Source organism: Anopheles merus, chromosome 3L, assembly GCF_017562075.2.
Source record: "Anopheles merus strain MAF chromosome 3L, AmerM5.1, whole genome shotgun sequence".
In the NCBI taxonomy this organism is placed as follows: domain Eukaryota; kingdom Metazoa; phylum Arthropoda; class Insecta; order Diptera; family Culicidae; genus Anopheles; species Anopheles merus.
The window spans coordinates 32,851,946-32,867,205 of NC_054085.1; the positions used below are offsets into that span (position 1 = coordinate 32,851,946).

General features: G+C 47.5%; 1 protein-coding gene across 3 annotated transcripts in view; it reads left to right on the forward strand.

Annotated features, from left to right (window-relative positions):
• The window catches only part of LOC121598740 (matrix metalloproteinase-2), a 264,445-nt gene that overhangs the window by 205,004 nt on the left and 44,181 nt on the right, over positions 1 to 15,260 (forward strand). The window lies entirely within an intron of this gene.

A 15,260-nucleotide genomic window follows, 5' to 3' on the forward strand; every position in this document is an offset into this window, starting at 1 on the left:
CACAATTCTGTCACAGTTTATGAGCACAGCCGGGGCCACGTCGCTCCCTTTGGATACGCCTACAACCTACGCCCGCAGCGTTGTCGGGGGAAGTTGCCCGGGCGACGACGCAAGGTTCGGTCGAACACTCGCACTGTGCGCCGCTTGTTGCCTATCTTTCAGGCGCGCAGGCGATAATCAGTTTCGGAGCCATTTTTCTGTCATCATTAGTGGGTTGATGATAGCGTTTTCCTACATTTTTTCCCCTCCTCTTTCCTGCAGAAATGTTTGCCGTTTTTCATTCAGTACACGAAAAACCAGTTAATTTCTCCCATCGCGCTATCGTGTCGTTGCGCTGTGGTGGTTGATTGCTTGCTGGAGCAATGATTTCCACTTTGCTGGCGGTACGATTTCTACGAAAAACTGCCCCCAAACATAGCTCCTTACCATAAACGACAGGAAAGAAGAAATAATATCAATAAGGAAATGAGAGAGAGAAAAACAGAAAAAACCAACCAACACTCGCTGTAACCACCGAGCTTGCTAACTTTCTTTATCTTATCCAGTTAAAAGCCTTGTTCGGTTATGGTTTCACCCCCGCGGGTCCGCGGCACGATGATCCAGCCAACTGTGTCTGTCGGAATCCATATCCAATCCTTCCATTAGTGCGGCGTCGTTCCCACTTGTTCCATTTCTTCCGCCTGGTTCGGTCCCGTTTCAAACTCTCCTGTGTTTATCGTATCTGTTTATACAACATGCGTCGCCCCTGTACTGCGACGGTAGGCTAGAGTCACCATGGGGCAAATGACCGAGCGCCACTTTCCACGGGCTTTGACACTGGCCTCCACCAAACTTCACTACCGAACACGCTTCGGTCGACAAAGTGTGAGAAAGATTCAGCAGCCAGGCCCGATATCTAATCAGCCGCATCTAAATTGCCACAATAGCATTATTTTGTTTGTTTATCCGATTATAGAGTCATGGAAATCGATTCTGTGGGTGCGCCGCCGTTCTCGCAGTTCAATGCGTGGCAGCCGAAATGAGACGGGCGAAGCAGATAAGAGGATTGACAGCGTTGGAAGCTCGCGGTTTGGAAGGGGAACGGAGAAGCAGCGAAAGCTTTGCGGCTTTGAATGCGGGAACTTTCTGCTTGAAGGCATGCACAGCCTACGGACCCGCTAGCAACACTGTGTGAGCGAATCGCAGCACAGCAAGCATCACTCGCTCCCGCTCACCACCGCCAAAAATCGTTCGCTGCAAAGCGTGTAGCCTACCTTGCAGGGGCGTTTTCGTCCGCCGCCTCGTGATTAGTTACGGGCGCGTAGAGAAACGCTGCTTGCTGCACGATCGGTACCGTGTCCGGCTGACCGACCTGAATGTGGTGTGAAGTGGACCCTTGTGTCGTTTTCGATAGAAAGAGAGTGAGAGAGAGAGAGAGAGAGAGAGAGAGAGAGAGAGAGAGAGAGCGAAAAAGCCCTGAAGAGACGGATCTTATCGTACGGGTCAGAACATACGACACGCACACCAACAGGCGGATGGCGAAAAAGCGTTCGTTCCAATCAACTGGTTTCCCAGCCAGGCTCGTCCGCAGCACAGCTACCATATTGATGTAGCCCACTCGAGTCACACCCGCCACAGTGAAGTGGAACTCCGGCTACTACGGGGAATGGTGCGTTTTTTTTTTTGTTGCTGCGTGTGGAAAGTTTTTAAACGTTTTACGGATGCCCGGCTATCGTTCTCCACATAATGCAGATTATCTGCATTTTGAACGTTCCTTCAACAACAGCTTCAACGGTGTTGTGGAATGTGTTGAGCAATTTTTTGCTCTCCTCTCCACAGGATTCCCAGTTTTGTTCCCGCTGTTTTTCTCTTCGTTCTGCTCTCTATGAGGTTGTTTCAGTGGAACATTATGTCGAAAGTACAATTGCAGCTCAGCGAAATAGTAATTGTCAACGTTATTGAATGACTTCAAACTATGAACATGACAATTCAATATCCCATAGCGTCGCACCATGACAACAAAACGATACTAGTGCTCTGCATTATTCAAACTGGTTCTCCGAAAAGGAATGTAACAACTTTTGTTATTTTAACCACCTTTGCAGACTCGTAAGAAATGCACGATGAGCAAAAGTAAACGCTACACCTCGACACTAAAACTGCATTACCGCAAAAAGGCAGACAAGCTCCCTCCTCGGAGCCAAGAGAATCCGTTCAGTGATCAACTTTGTTTTCTCCAAATCCTGCAACCAATCTCCAAAACGGAATTGCCGTGCCTCTGCTCTACAGAAGGCTACAGCTGTGTGGTAGAACGATGTGTTGTGATGTTGTTTTAATATTTTCCACAGGAGACAGCAGAGCATGGTTGAGGTTCGTTTGGACACACTAAGCTACCGACACACATTGCAACGCCTCACAGTCTAGTGCTGCTTCTTCGACAACGTTTGTTCCTTTTGCCGATGGAACGAGTGAAAGCTTAAATATGCAATCGATACAACCAGTGTTCCCTGCCCCATCTGCCTGCCTGGGCTGAACAGCAGCAGCAGCAGCAGCAGAAAGCTAAACCGTATCGATGTGAGAAACGACGCTTCCGGTGGTGGTTCTGGAGCTTTGCTTTTTTGTCTGTGGTGCTCCCGGTATTGACGGTTTTGTGTTGCCCCCGTTATCGTACCCGGTTGAAAGTGAGCAAAATTTGTTGCAACTCTTGCCCATATGCTCAAACAACCAGTATGTACACATGATGGTAGCTGCATCTGCTGCCACCACAGACCACGGTCAATAGTTTAACCTGAAGGGTACAAACAAGCGAGACACCAGGTCGTAAGGTCCTATCGGTGTCTATCGTGCCCCGTTGTCCTGCTACTTACTGCTTAAAGTTTTCTGCCCCCACTTTGATCCTGTTGGTTAGAATTACTTTTCCTTCGAGGAAAGATTTGATTTACAAAATCCTTAAATCCAAAGACACTTCTTCCCAGTGTTCTCGTGTGTAAAATCCAAACCCCTGGGTAACTACACTAAGCTTGCTAAGTCTGTCTGTAGTGGAATCCAATACGGTAACTTAAAAGTTTCCACCGAATCTTTGAACGAAGCGAAGTAGCGCTTTTTATCTGTTTTGTTATAAACGGTTCCTTGCCAGTGCCGGGAAGGTTAAGTTTATCTTCTCACTGACCGCAGCTTAACACACACACACACAATATGTGTGAAAGATGAGAGCCAACTCATCTTCCTCATCTGCCATCCGAGATTGTAAGTTTGGTGCAAGATTTGTCCGTACAATCGATAAAACTAAAGTGTCCATTGTGCCCGTGGACATTACTTTAACTCACTTTAAACCTATAAACGTCCCACCAGATAACGCGCATGCAACGCCAACGCTTTGGTCTTCCCTGCCCAGGTCCCAGGGACCGCTTTTCAAACAAATTATAGAGAGACAAAAGTTTTTAATGACTTCCGGCGTTGGTGTAAAAATTAAAAGCAATGATTATGATACTTTCCCCCCCTGCTCGGGCTTTCTTTTGATGAGCTCATGATCGCAATGATTCAAGGTCATTGGGACGACGAGCTGTGCGTTTAGATTGATGGCGCGTACCTACAGGCGCGTACAGAAACGAAACGAAACAAAAAAAACCCTGTGGACAAACATTTGTAACCGTTGCTAGCAGTGACCGTATAGCAGCCACCGGAACCGATGTTGTGGACACTTGTTGGACCTGCGCACAGCAAAGCAGAAACAACAGAAGAAGAAGAAGCAACAAGAAGCAATAACGCCACACAGCGATAATAATTCTAATAGCAATAATAACAGCAATCAGCGGGTACAGCCGAACGCTCCCAAACGGCAATCAATTAAAGCATTAACGATTATGGTGTCTCGCACTAATTAGTCGTATAGATCCTACAAGAGAGGGCACCGAACGAACCGTAACTCCACCCTACCCCTCCCTATACCGGATAGCAATATATCGACAAACACAATCAAACAAACACTGCGCTGCGCCAGGATGAGAAGCGCTCTCCTAGGGGACTAGAGACTGCCAGAGTTTTGTGCCGATGGGTGCATTTGTGTTTTCCCTCGTCACACTAATTCCCTCCTACCCTCCCGCCTGCCTAAGTTACTGGTGGTTCTATGTGCCTTCTTCGCAACTAAAACCGTGTGTTTCCAGAAGCCATCTTTGCTGATCCCTCTGCCGAACACCCTCCCTCGCAAACTTGCTAGATCAACTGAAGCACAAAACTTACTTTTCGATTGGCAAACTTATCCTAGCCCCGGCTCGAATTTTGTCCGAAAGTTTGCGCTGCATTATCTCTGTTTGCTTGCTTGCCTGCTTCCACTTCTGCTCCCGTGCAGTCGCTGCTGGTTGTGGTAGAGTTTTCCGCGAGCAAAACGCTCCCCGCACAAGGTCGCACACATTCAAGGGGCATTCTGCCACTGCAACTTTAGCTACACCTGGGAATACGGAAAGCCCGCAAACTTTCGAGCAAAACGAAACTTGAAGCTGGTGCCGGGGGAACGGGGAAAAGGACGGTGTGTTTCATCAAATAAAATAAGTAATATCTTTATGATGGAACATCGGCATTGCGTGCCTTTTGGGTGCATTTTCGCGCATTCGAAAAGGGGAAACTTGAACGAAACGATGCCCTTTTCAATGGAAGTTTGAAGAAATACTTTTACTTGGCAATGTGAGACATTTCCCATGCTTTCAATACACTGCTTTGCAGCATCTTACAATACTTCTTTCCTGTTTTTTTGCAATAAATGATGGTTCAAAGGGGTTTGCAAGAAGAACTGTAGCTTGTTTAATCCGGTTCGAAGGACCAAATTACAGACCTAATGTTTCTTAAGAAGACAATTTTAGGCTAGTTTGACTGGGCTTAGCCCCAACAACAGTCACTGAAGCCAATTTTTCGGATCAATCGAAATCATCGTAATATTTCTTAAAAGATTTTCGATTTCAATCTTTAAGTTTCCTTTAACAATTGATGTCTACAGGCATTGAGCCCTAGAAGCACTTTGAATTGTTAGCTTTAAAACATTGGCAACCCCTTTCAACTATCTTTAATTGAATTTCGATTGTGAAGACACAACAAAACGAACGAATACAAACGCTTTAATGCTCATAACGAGTACGCACACAACACAGGAACACATACGGGTGAAGTTATTGATTTTCGGTATTGCTAGGCTCCCTTTTTGCACGCTGCACGCAGCGCCTTTCTTTCTTGGGCTTCTCCCGACTGCAACTCACTCTGTGCAGCGAAAAGTGCAGTGCAGAAGAAAAACTTGCCGCCAGCGTTATTGCCTTCATTGTATTGCACTGAGTTTGCGAGTCCCCCGTTTTCCTCGTTTTTTTCTGCATTGTACATCTGTTTCTCCACCGGTGGGAAACCAAACAACGAAAGCCAGTTGTCATTGAGCACATTATTGCCCAGCGGGCCCCAACTACAATGCTGTTGTACCGGCAGCTACTGCTCATGATGATGATGATGGCAATGATGATGATGATGATTGGGTGAACTTTTCATTTTACAACTTCCAATACATTCACACACACACACACACTTACTCCCCCTTGTTTGACCGCCTACTGTGTGCGTGTACCTCCCAGAACATTACTCATCGCAGCGTCGTGGCGCGGCAGCAGCACCAGCAGCACTGGACAGTGATCTAGTGCGAAGGTCCGGTGACGATCGAAATCGATGCGAAAACTTTCCAATCATTCTGTTTCTGTTCCTCTTTGCTCATTTCACTTTTTTTACTATTGCATACAAACGATTGCACTGCACAGTGAGGCAATGGTGGTAAATGTTTAAGCAAGTGATCAACGGACAGGAAATTTGCCGCTTGTGAAGTTGATGGGAAAATAGTACATGCGGGGGATCCATTTTTGTTTTGTTTTATCATTTTGCTATCTTACCCTTGGTTTTTGTTGCACAGTTAATGGAAAGCACATTGAATGCAATTTGCGTTGCGAGTCTTTTGACGTAGCTCTTTTTCTTCTTGCAGTTCGTGGGCTGTCCTTGCAAACGGGGAAATTACCTCAAAACACTACAAAAAACAGGTCTAAAAGGAGAGAGTCTAAGAAGAGAAAGAGCTGAGCAAGAAATCGTTACCGCAATTTCCTTGCAAAAGTGATCAACAACGCTGTAAAATTGAATGTTGCAAACAGCTAATTATTTTTCCCGACGTTTCATTACCTGGTACACTTACCAGGCAAGAGGACAAACTACCCAATGCCCCCTCTCTTCCTCTCCCTTCTCCCTCCACTAACAGGCTATGATGAAAATGGAAAAATTATTGACTCTTTTCCGTGCGGTCCTGCTGCGCTACGGTGTTTTGGGGTGTTGTTTGGTGTCTCATAAACCGACCCGGCGCTGCTCGTACTTGCCGTTCAAAATTCATCCAATTTCCTGTTCACCGTGCAGAGCGAGCTGCTTTCCACTGCTTCCTGTTTTCCAGTACAGGTTTCCCACTTTTTTTTTTCAGTGCTCTTTGTTTCATTCTCTTCAGCTCATTCTTTCATAAGCTCTACCTTTCCCAAACTCTCAGTGGCATATTCATTTACGACCGCATTTATACAGCCACCCCCGGGTATGGTTGTGTACCGTCTGCTCCCGCAGCTCTTGGGAAAGTGGGAAAATCAAAAGCCACAACATTCACCACAGCACCGGACGGTAACTCCTGCGTCCTGCAAAAGAGTTTACCACTCTTCATCACTGCCCACTGTGCACTGTGTGTACAGGGGGAGGGAGAGCACTCTTTCTTTTGCTAGCACATTACGAAATGAAAGCGTGGATTTAATAACAAAAAGCGGGAGAGAGAGCGAGCAAGAAACGTAGAATATTCTTAAAGGGTGACATTCTTTTAGCGCTCTTAAATGGCAAGGACATTAGCGAGCACGAGATCGTTTCGGTTCGGTACGGGTACGCTGTCCGTGTCCGTGTCGTCGGATCCGTTGGAACGAAAGGAATTGAGTAAAAAAATCACTGCGAAGAGTGTTACGCGCGCGCTGCTGCTGCTGCTGCTGGTGGTGGCAGGTGTTGTGTAATGCACTTTGATTGCATGCCATAAAAATTTTCTTCCCACTTTTCATCACACAAAGTGACAAAACTCGACGATGAAGAGAGAGAGAGAGAGAGAGAGAGAGGGTAAAGTAGTAATCCAACGTCAACCGGACGCTTGTCATCGCCCACCGTCGTCGTGGTTGGTGCGATGGGGCCACAGCAAAGGAGCTACCGGGTGGATGTGTTTAAAACGTTCCCTTCAACGGGTCCGCCGGACCCGTTGCGCCCGTCAGCAAGAATACCTGATCATTACAAGCATTCTGCCAGTTTTTTTTTTGTCTTTTGTTGAGAATTTTACTTCACACTCCCATGGCGCGTACCCCTTGACCAGTAAAGGATGATGCCAACTTTCAGGCGGTGAAAGCAGTAAATCGTACCTACGGGCGCTCGGCAGCATCATCGTCCCTGCTCGGACAAACCAGTTTGTACAAAGTTTTTCTCCACTGTGCTGCTGGAGATGGTTGATGAGAGAAGTTTTCATCCTGTTCACGCTTTGTCCCACGGTTCAGGAACGTGCGCGCACACACCGCAAGAAATGGTTCACCATTGACCCCTAGCAGGTAAAATCCCACTACCCACAGTTTCAAAGTGTGCAAAGTATTAAAGTACAATTTATGGAAAATTTCAACCAGCCACAGAGGATTTCTTCAAATCAGCCAATTTGGCCAACGCCGTTTAAGCAATGCCCGTTCGCGCAGCAAAAAAAAAACAGCACGCGGAAAGTGGCAATAAAAATCCGTTTTGGAAACTTTTCTTTTTGCTTTATGACTTCATCGCCTAATGTGTGTTAAAATGGCAGGCCACCACCATCGCCATCATCATCACCACCAAGCCACTTGTGGTCATAGATCGAACGGCGCTCGTCAAGAATAAAGTGTCTTTTCGTGCCGAATCAAACCACCATTAGAAGTGCTTTGTTCTCGATCTCGCCCGTCGCTCGGTATCGGGTGAGTGGGGAACAAAGCCAAACCCCCCCTCCTCCCCCGAGAGTACTTGGAATTGATTCTCATTTGCATACTCTTGCAGGCTGGCTGGCAAAAGCTGGCAACACAAAAAAGCGCAGACAAAGAGCGGGTAGAAGAAGGCATTACAAAGCATCGCACACCGCATGAAAGGAAAGCAGCTGCAGCTTCTATTTGCTTTTTTTCCCGACGATGCCCGTTGTGTTTTGGGGAGAGGGGGGGGGGGGTTGGTTAGGCGAAGGAGAGTAGTGCAAATCCCAATTTTTCCTTATCATGCTTGATTTTCCCATTCTGACGTATCCTCCTGTATCCTTCGGCAGAGCGGAGTTGCTCCAGCGGCAGGCAGGGTTCCCTGGGAGGAGTGTAAGCACCGAGCTGAACGAGGGAGTGCACTGTGATTAGACACGTAGCGTTTCTTCTCGTACCGAAGAAACAACAGTCTTCGCCCCTAAAGAAACTCAGCATGTGCAGCAACGGTTGCTAGGATAGAAACGATTTACATTGCATTTCTTTGCTTTTTTTTTCGTTCGTTCGTTCTTTCTGTTGAAATCTGTAACGAGAAAGCGAGAAAACGTTGCATATCCTGCAGGCGAAACGTCATTCCGGCTGCAGGCAATGTCGGTGCCCTCACTTACCATCAACCGGTAGCAGTTCGTTTAGCAAGGGCTGGAGGTACCACGGTGAGGTGAAACATGCATTATGCATTTTCCATATACATGGATCCCTGTCCTTTCCACTCCGCTCCCCAGGCCGCAACTCGCCGCATCATATCTGCGTGTTTTTTGTGGCTGTGTGTGTCCAGGGCTCTTCATGTAGAGCGGCAACAGCACCCTCCAGTCGTACGAAAACGGGGAGATCTCTTTACCGTGTGTGGTAATACCCTCTGTTTCGAAGCATTCGGAGCAGAGTGCAGCGAAACAGTGCTGCCAGTGCTACGAAATGGGAGCGGCAGCGCTGGTGTTGTTGGCTGCTGTCAGCAAGAATGACATCGTGTTGTCTACCTTACGGGCGCCAGCACAGCACAGCAGAACAGCACAACAGCGTCGTACGTAGAAGCTGTACCACATTGCAACCGATGGCGCTGACGTCTGGTAAGAATGTAGGGCGTCCTTTCCTATACGACAAAGGCAGAGGATGAATATCATTCCAAACAACAACAGAAAAAGAAGAATAAAGAAACTGCGAATGTTGCAAGCAGAAAAATATGAAAGCGGACTCAGTTGTTGATAGAACCGGGGAGGTGCGGCCCAAACACTGTGGAAGACTTTTGTTTAGTGGAACAAGTAACAAAAAATGCAAACAAACACACACACAGCAGGGAGAAAAAAAAACAATAGCATACATACAGGCGTGAAGCGCAACCGTGTGCTTGCGAGGGCCCCGGCCCCCACCACATCGTTACCGGTCGCCCTTAACCGCTGTGCCGCTGAGGATCTAGCCTCTAAAACTCGTATGATTATGATGATGAAGCAATGAAAATTCAACAGCCAAAACATGCCGGAGCCAGGCGCACTCCGTCCCATGCCGCGTTGTGTTTGCAGCGTATGGACGTTTAACTCTGCTGACGTTTTATCGCTGGACGTTCTGCACGGACCGGGGGGAGCTGGCCGGAAAAGATGGCCCGGTTGAGGTGTCTCCCGAATGAAGCGGGCGACACTCTTGCACACTCGCCTAATGGTGTTCCTGGATGGTGGCGGTGGCGATGGCAGGGAAAAGTCATTATGCATAACGATTCTCGTTCTCGTGTGCGGAGAAAGAACAAAACTTCCGTATGCTTGTGGCGAGTAGTCAAGTGGGTGGATGTAAGCGAGGCAAGGGCCCGGTTGACCGTGTATGCATAAATTTGAAACCTCACAGCACGCCCGGCTAACACTACAAACGAAACACAGCTTCCTGCCGGTGCTTAGCCGCACATGTAAACTTGTCAATTGTCTGCAGAAGTGCTTTTAAATGATATGCCCAACAGACCGGTGGTGCACCGGGGGGAAAAAATGGAAATGAAGCACTAGTGACAGGATCAGCAACAACAACAACAACAACAGTAACACAAAAAAAACCCTATTCCATTGGAAATCGGAAACAAACAAATTGAAATCGCGCGCTCTCGTTCGGCTTGCACGTTGCGCACGTTGCATACCATGCAGGCGCACTACCGCAGCACCCAGGTTGTACGGGAAACCGTGGGTTTGTTTTACAGCTTCCGCTGTTTTCCACTCACACACAAGCCCGCACACAAGCGTGCCATCGTTGCCTGCAGGGACATTTGGTTCGTTGCAGGAAATCAGGAAAAATCAAGAAAATTGTTTTCCGCCCATGGTACTCCTCTCGCTGCAACGTTCGCACCGTGGCAGAAAAGAGGTTACAGGTTCGGGCGGGCGTATGTTTTTGGCCAAAGGAGTGTGTCTTTTGTGCGAGGTAAACCTGCTCCCTTGGCGGGAAGATAGTAGGTAAAGTAGTAGTAATTGCCCTGGGTAGAAAGGCGAAAATATAACACATCCGCTCGCTTTGCGGCTTCTGCCAGGGGCCGCCAATGCCGATTGTCATCGTTAAGAAAGCTGCTTGCGTAAAAACAACAATAGGAGAAGAAAAAACTCTCTCTCACACACACACACACTTTCCCTTGCTACCGTTTGCGCTTCATTTCCATTACGTAGCTTTGCATTTCCTTTCCACTTGCACCATTTTCCCACCATTTTTGCTTGAGATGAATCTGAGCGGAATTTGATTTTTCTTTTCTGCTGGCTCTTACCTCCCCCCCCCACCACTCACTTTTTTGGTTCTTCTACACGAGATTGTTCATATGCTGCTGCTGCTGCTGCTGCTGCTGCTGCTGGTAGGGAAAATAGATTTTTGCTGCTGTTCGCCTAACGAGGCGGAAAATTAAATTTTTCGGTTTTACCCAACAACAAAAGCCGGCACACCGACCGAAACCAAGCGAACGATACACACAGCGGCAGCAAAACAACGCACCGAAACACTCACCACATATGGTGGTGGGGGGGAGGAGTGGAACAGCCCGGCCAACCATTCCGTAGCCTTAGCCCAGCTTCTTCCGGTTCCGGTGATTTTCTACCGGTTGTGTGTATCGCTGTTTTTTTCCCCGTGCCTGTTCTTACTACTTCCATCATATAATTTTACCAGCGTTGTTGTTTTTTTTTCCCTACTTTCTTGTGAGCCAGATTTGCATGTGTGCAGTTTTTGCGCGTACGACAGCGCCAACGCTTTTTTTACTACAGAGGCGGTCGCGGTCCGGGTTTAATTTATATTCCAATTTCTGTTGCTTAGCCACTTGCTGCCCTGCTTGCCGGTTGCATTCGTACGCTAACGAGCGGCGGTAGTGGTGGCGTTTCGGTTCGACGTCTCGTTGTTGTTTCCTGCTGTTCCCTTTGCACTAATTTTCCTGTCCCGCCATACCTCCCATGCACACCCCCTCTTCCGATGAAGGAAAGCCAGTAAAACCCCAATAAAATCCTGGCAAAGATTGCAAAGAACTGATTTTGAATGTAATACGATTTTTCTTTCGTTTCTGTTTCCGTCTCCTCCCTACAGGTAAGGAATTTTATGCTAACGCAAGCGAAAAATCGTTTAACCAGCAGCAGGCATGATGTACCAGCGCTGTAAGGAGGAAGCTCACCAGCGGGTTGTAAGTACTGGCAAAGCATGTATGTTTCAGTGGCACGGCGGGGCCGCCAAATGGGAGTGATTGGTGGGGGAAACAATAATTCCAAAACAATCCTAACTTAATTTTCCCGAACCATCAGTGCTGCTCAGTGCTTGCACACAGTGAAGAGCTCAAGTGCGTTGCTGTCTTTTTTTTTTTAATTTTATTTATATTTTCTGCCAATGTTTTCCGACGTCATTGGGGAAGGGAACAGTCATTCTTAAGAGCCACAGCCCGAGCTCGCTGACTCGCATGGACGCATTCGCGTCATTCGAAACGACCATTGATGATGCGGTACCCCCGTGCAGGCACCATTTTTCAGGTCCAGAATACCCAATTTCGCACAAATAACAAACTCCATCAAACTCTTTATCTCGCCACGCATCCACACCACGCATCCACGAAATGAAATATTGGTTTTGGTATTATTTTTTCGATAACTTTACCGATTGGTTCGGCGGCAGATGGGCGAGGCAACGAACACAGTACTCAATCAAACCGGATTGACACGAAAACAAACACACTGCCACACACTCCTCCCCGTACCCAAAAAAGCCCTCCCAACAAAACGGATATGACCGCCCGACTCCGACGCCATTATCATAGGTCGTTATGGTTTGATCATCAACTTACGCACACACCGTCGTGCTGTGTGCGAAATCCATCGCCCGGCCGGCTAGAACTCTTGACCCATTTCCCCATCAATCAAAGACCCGGGGGCAGCAAGAAAAGGAAGCCGGCAGCAAAATATTACACTTTCAATTTGTGCCGGACACCATCGCACCCACCCACTGGTTAGAGGGCGCCGATTCGAGATTCGAGCGGCTCCGTAAATTGGGGCACACTAAGGCAACAGCAACACTCGCCCATCGACGCCGCCCGGAGGGGCCACTCTATCAAATAAAGTGGCCCAACTCCACCGCCAGCGCTGCCAATTTGTGGTAGCGTTCGCGTTGAAATATTTGATTCCGAAGCGGTTTTCAAAAGCCGATTCGGGACGATTTCGGGGCGCGCATTGTTGATGTAGCCGAGGAGAGAGGAGAGAGAGAGAGAGAAAAAACACATCACGAAGGACACCACATCCTCCTCCAGCCACAATGTAGGAAATGCGTTCACGACGTTTTGATACCCGCTGAGGCACTGGGCAAATATTGAATGGATGGCGGCTGGCTTTCGGTTAACTTTTTCGATATTTTATTTTATTTTATTTGCCTGCCAACTCCCCCCAACACACACACACAGAGCGACCCCCAGAAACGCTCAGAAAGCTACAGTATATTGTGTTTGTATTTTCGCTGCTGCTGCCCGCACGATGGATGGATGGAAATGAAAATATTTATTATTGCTTATTGGAGGAGCGTTTGGAGGACGGCGTTCGCAAAATGGGTTTTCCGAATGTTGCGCCACACACACCGGAAAAAACACAGCCTTCCACAGTCAGCCTCAATGGGCAAGCTCCTCAGGCGTTGAAGAAAATTAAACGAAACAACCTTCATCGCCAGTCAATTCACTCTCTCTCGTCTTGTGTTTCACCATTGAATGAAACCATTTTTCCAAAAGCGCTGCGAAACCGAATCTTTTCATCGTCGGTCGGTCGGTCGGGCAACCGTTTTGTGTTAACACGAGAACAGAAAAAAAATTGCCAAAGAAAAGCTTTAATGCGCCTCAAAACTCAATTTGGAACTGCTCCACCCACTGCCAATGCTCAATGCTTGGTGATGTTCTGCACGATATCCCTGTGAAGGATATGATTAAAATCAATACATCCAACAATAATAAATTGAATGTCTTTCATTCATTCGGGATGATCTAAGGCAAGGCTGTGATTGCGCCCTGCCATCTCCGCGCGCTTTTACCCTTCATTTCCCAGCCCAGTTAAGTGTTGTTCCATTATGTTTTGTCATTTTTTTTCCGCCCTAAAAATATCAATCCCCGAGCTCCCCAGCACACATATGGATGCTTTTTCGCACACATCACAGTACAGCCACCGGGATGGTGGTGGGTGTGGATTTAATTATTTCTTCCTACATTACATTTATCACCATTAAAATTGACGACTATGACGACGAGCAGGACAACATCAAATGCACCTCCCGCTCCTCTCGCAGCACCGTTGATGATTCAATCAACGCAGAACAACAACGCAAAAGGAACAACAAGCTCCCCCGCAGCTTCCCGTAAAGTGATTGGGGACACGCTCTCTCAACTCATAACACCGCACCACAGCGGCGCACGGCAAATGTCAATCGATCTCAATTTATCCCCTTACCCTGTTTTCCCCTACGTTCATTTACTTTTACTCCCTGCCCTTCATCCATCAGACGCGCGGGCCGTATTAAAACTCGCGCGCGTGTTTATCATTCCACTGCCGAATTCATCCCTCAACCGTTCCGTTTGGGGGGGGGGAAACTTCTCCCTGCCCAGGGTAAAAAATGTGACAAACAAATTGAAGAAGCATGTGAGATATGAAAAACATTTTGCTTTTTTTTATCCTACACACTCCCCAGCCGAAGACACTTACGAAGATGTGCACGCGCAATCGCAGGAAATATTGTATCACTTGTGATTTCAACCTGCCGTCGGGCGGAACGGCGTAAAAAGGGATTGCAGCGGAAGAAATATTCAATAAATAAATTTAAATAAATTGAGTTTCCACATTGCTTCGATCTGGAGCAATACACCGTACCTTTTTCCGCTACCCCTTTACGTATACATGTACGCAGCGATCAACGGAAAGCATCACCGTGGTGTGGCTCGACGTCGACGTGTGTCGCCTGTTGAGCTACAAATGGAGCTCACTGACCACACCGGGCCACACCGGGTGTTTGAATTTGAATTGGACACATATGCAACACACATTCGGTTTGATGCATTCTCTCCGTTTGCTCAGCAGCTTCAGCCCTTCAGCGCACATCATCCGATACGATTAGCATCGTAATGAGATTTATACCACCCGTGCAGGGCCACCCTTTTTGCTTTGCACGGGTCCGAAGTTAAGCGAAGCGAGCGATGTACAGTTCTGAGTATTTGCGTCCGAGCAGACACATCTTACAGCGGCTCCCACGGGGCGAAAACTCAACCGTGGGCCACGGGACACAATCAAAATCTCGTCACCCCAAGATTGCACGCCAGATGAATGATTCATAATTTTTCGCCTCCTTCTACCGGTGCAGCAGTGAACTTTAACACTGTCACAAAAAGTGGCGTCCCTCAGCGTTGCAACTCGATTGAGAACGTTCAGCTGGGAGCTACAGTGTTGCAGCGTTACAGTGTAACGACTATCTCTTTATCTGCAAAGCTGTAAGCGAGATAAAGAAAGTAATCGTTCAACTCCTTTTTTTAAACTCCGTTCCCAAGTCCCCATCTTTTTTACTTGTTCTCCCTCGTGGAAGTTACTTTTGTGTGTTACTGTCGGAGGGAAATGGATAAATTGTATCCAGCAAAGATTCCTCTTCTTGCTCTGTAGAGTTGTTTTTTTTTGCCACACTCCCCTTCGCCATCGCACAGAAAAGGAAAACAAGAAAGGTAGCAAGTGTCTTCACTTTCTCCAGTCTATTGTGTTGGATGTGAGTGTATTGCAGCATGTGTTTAACATC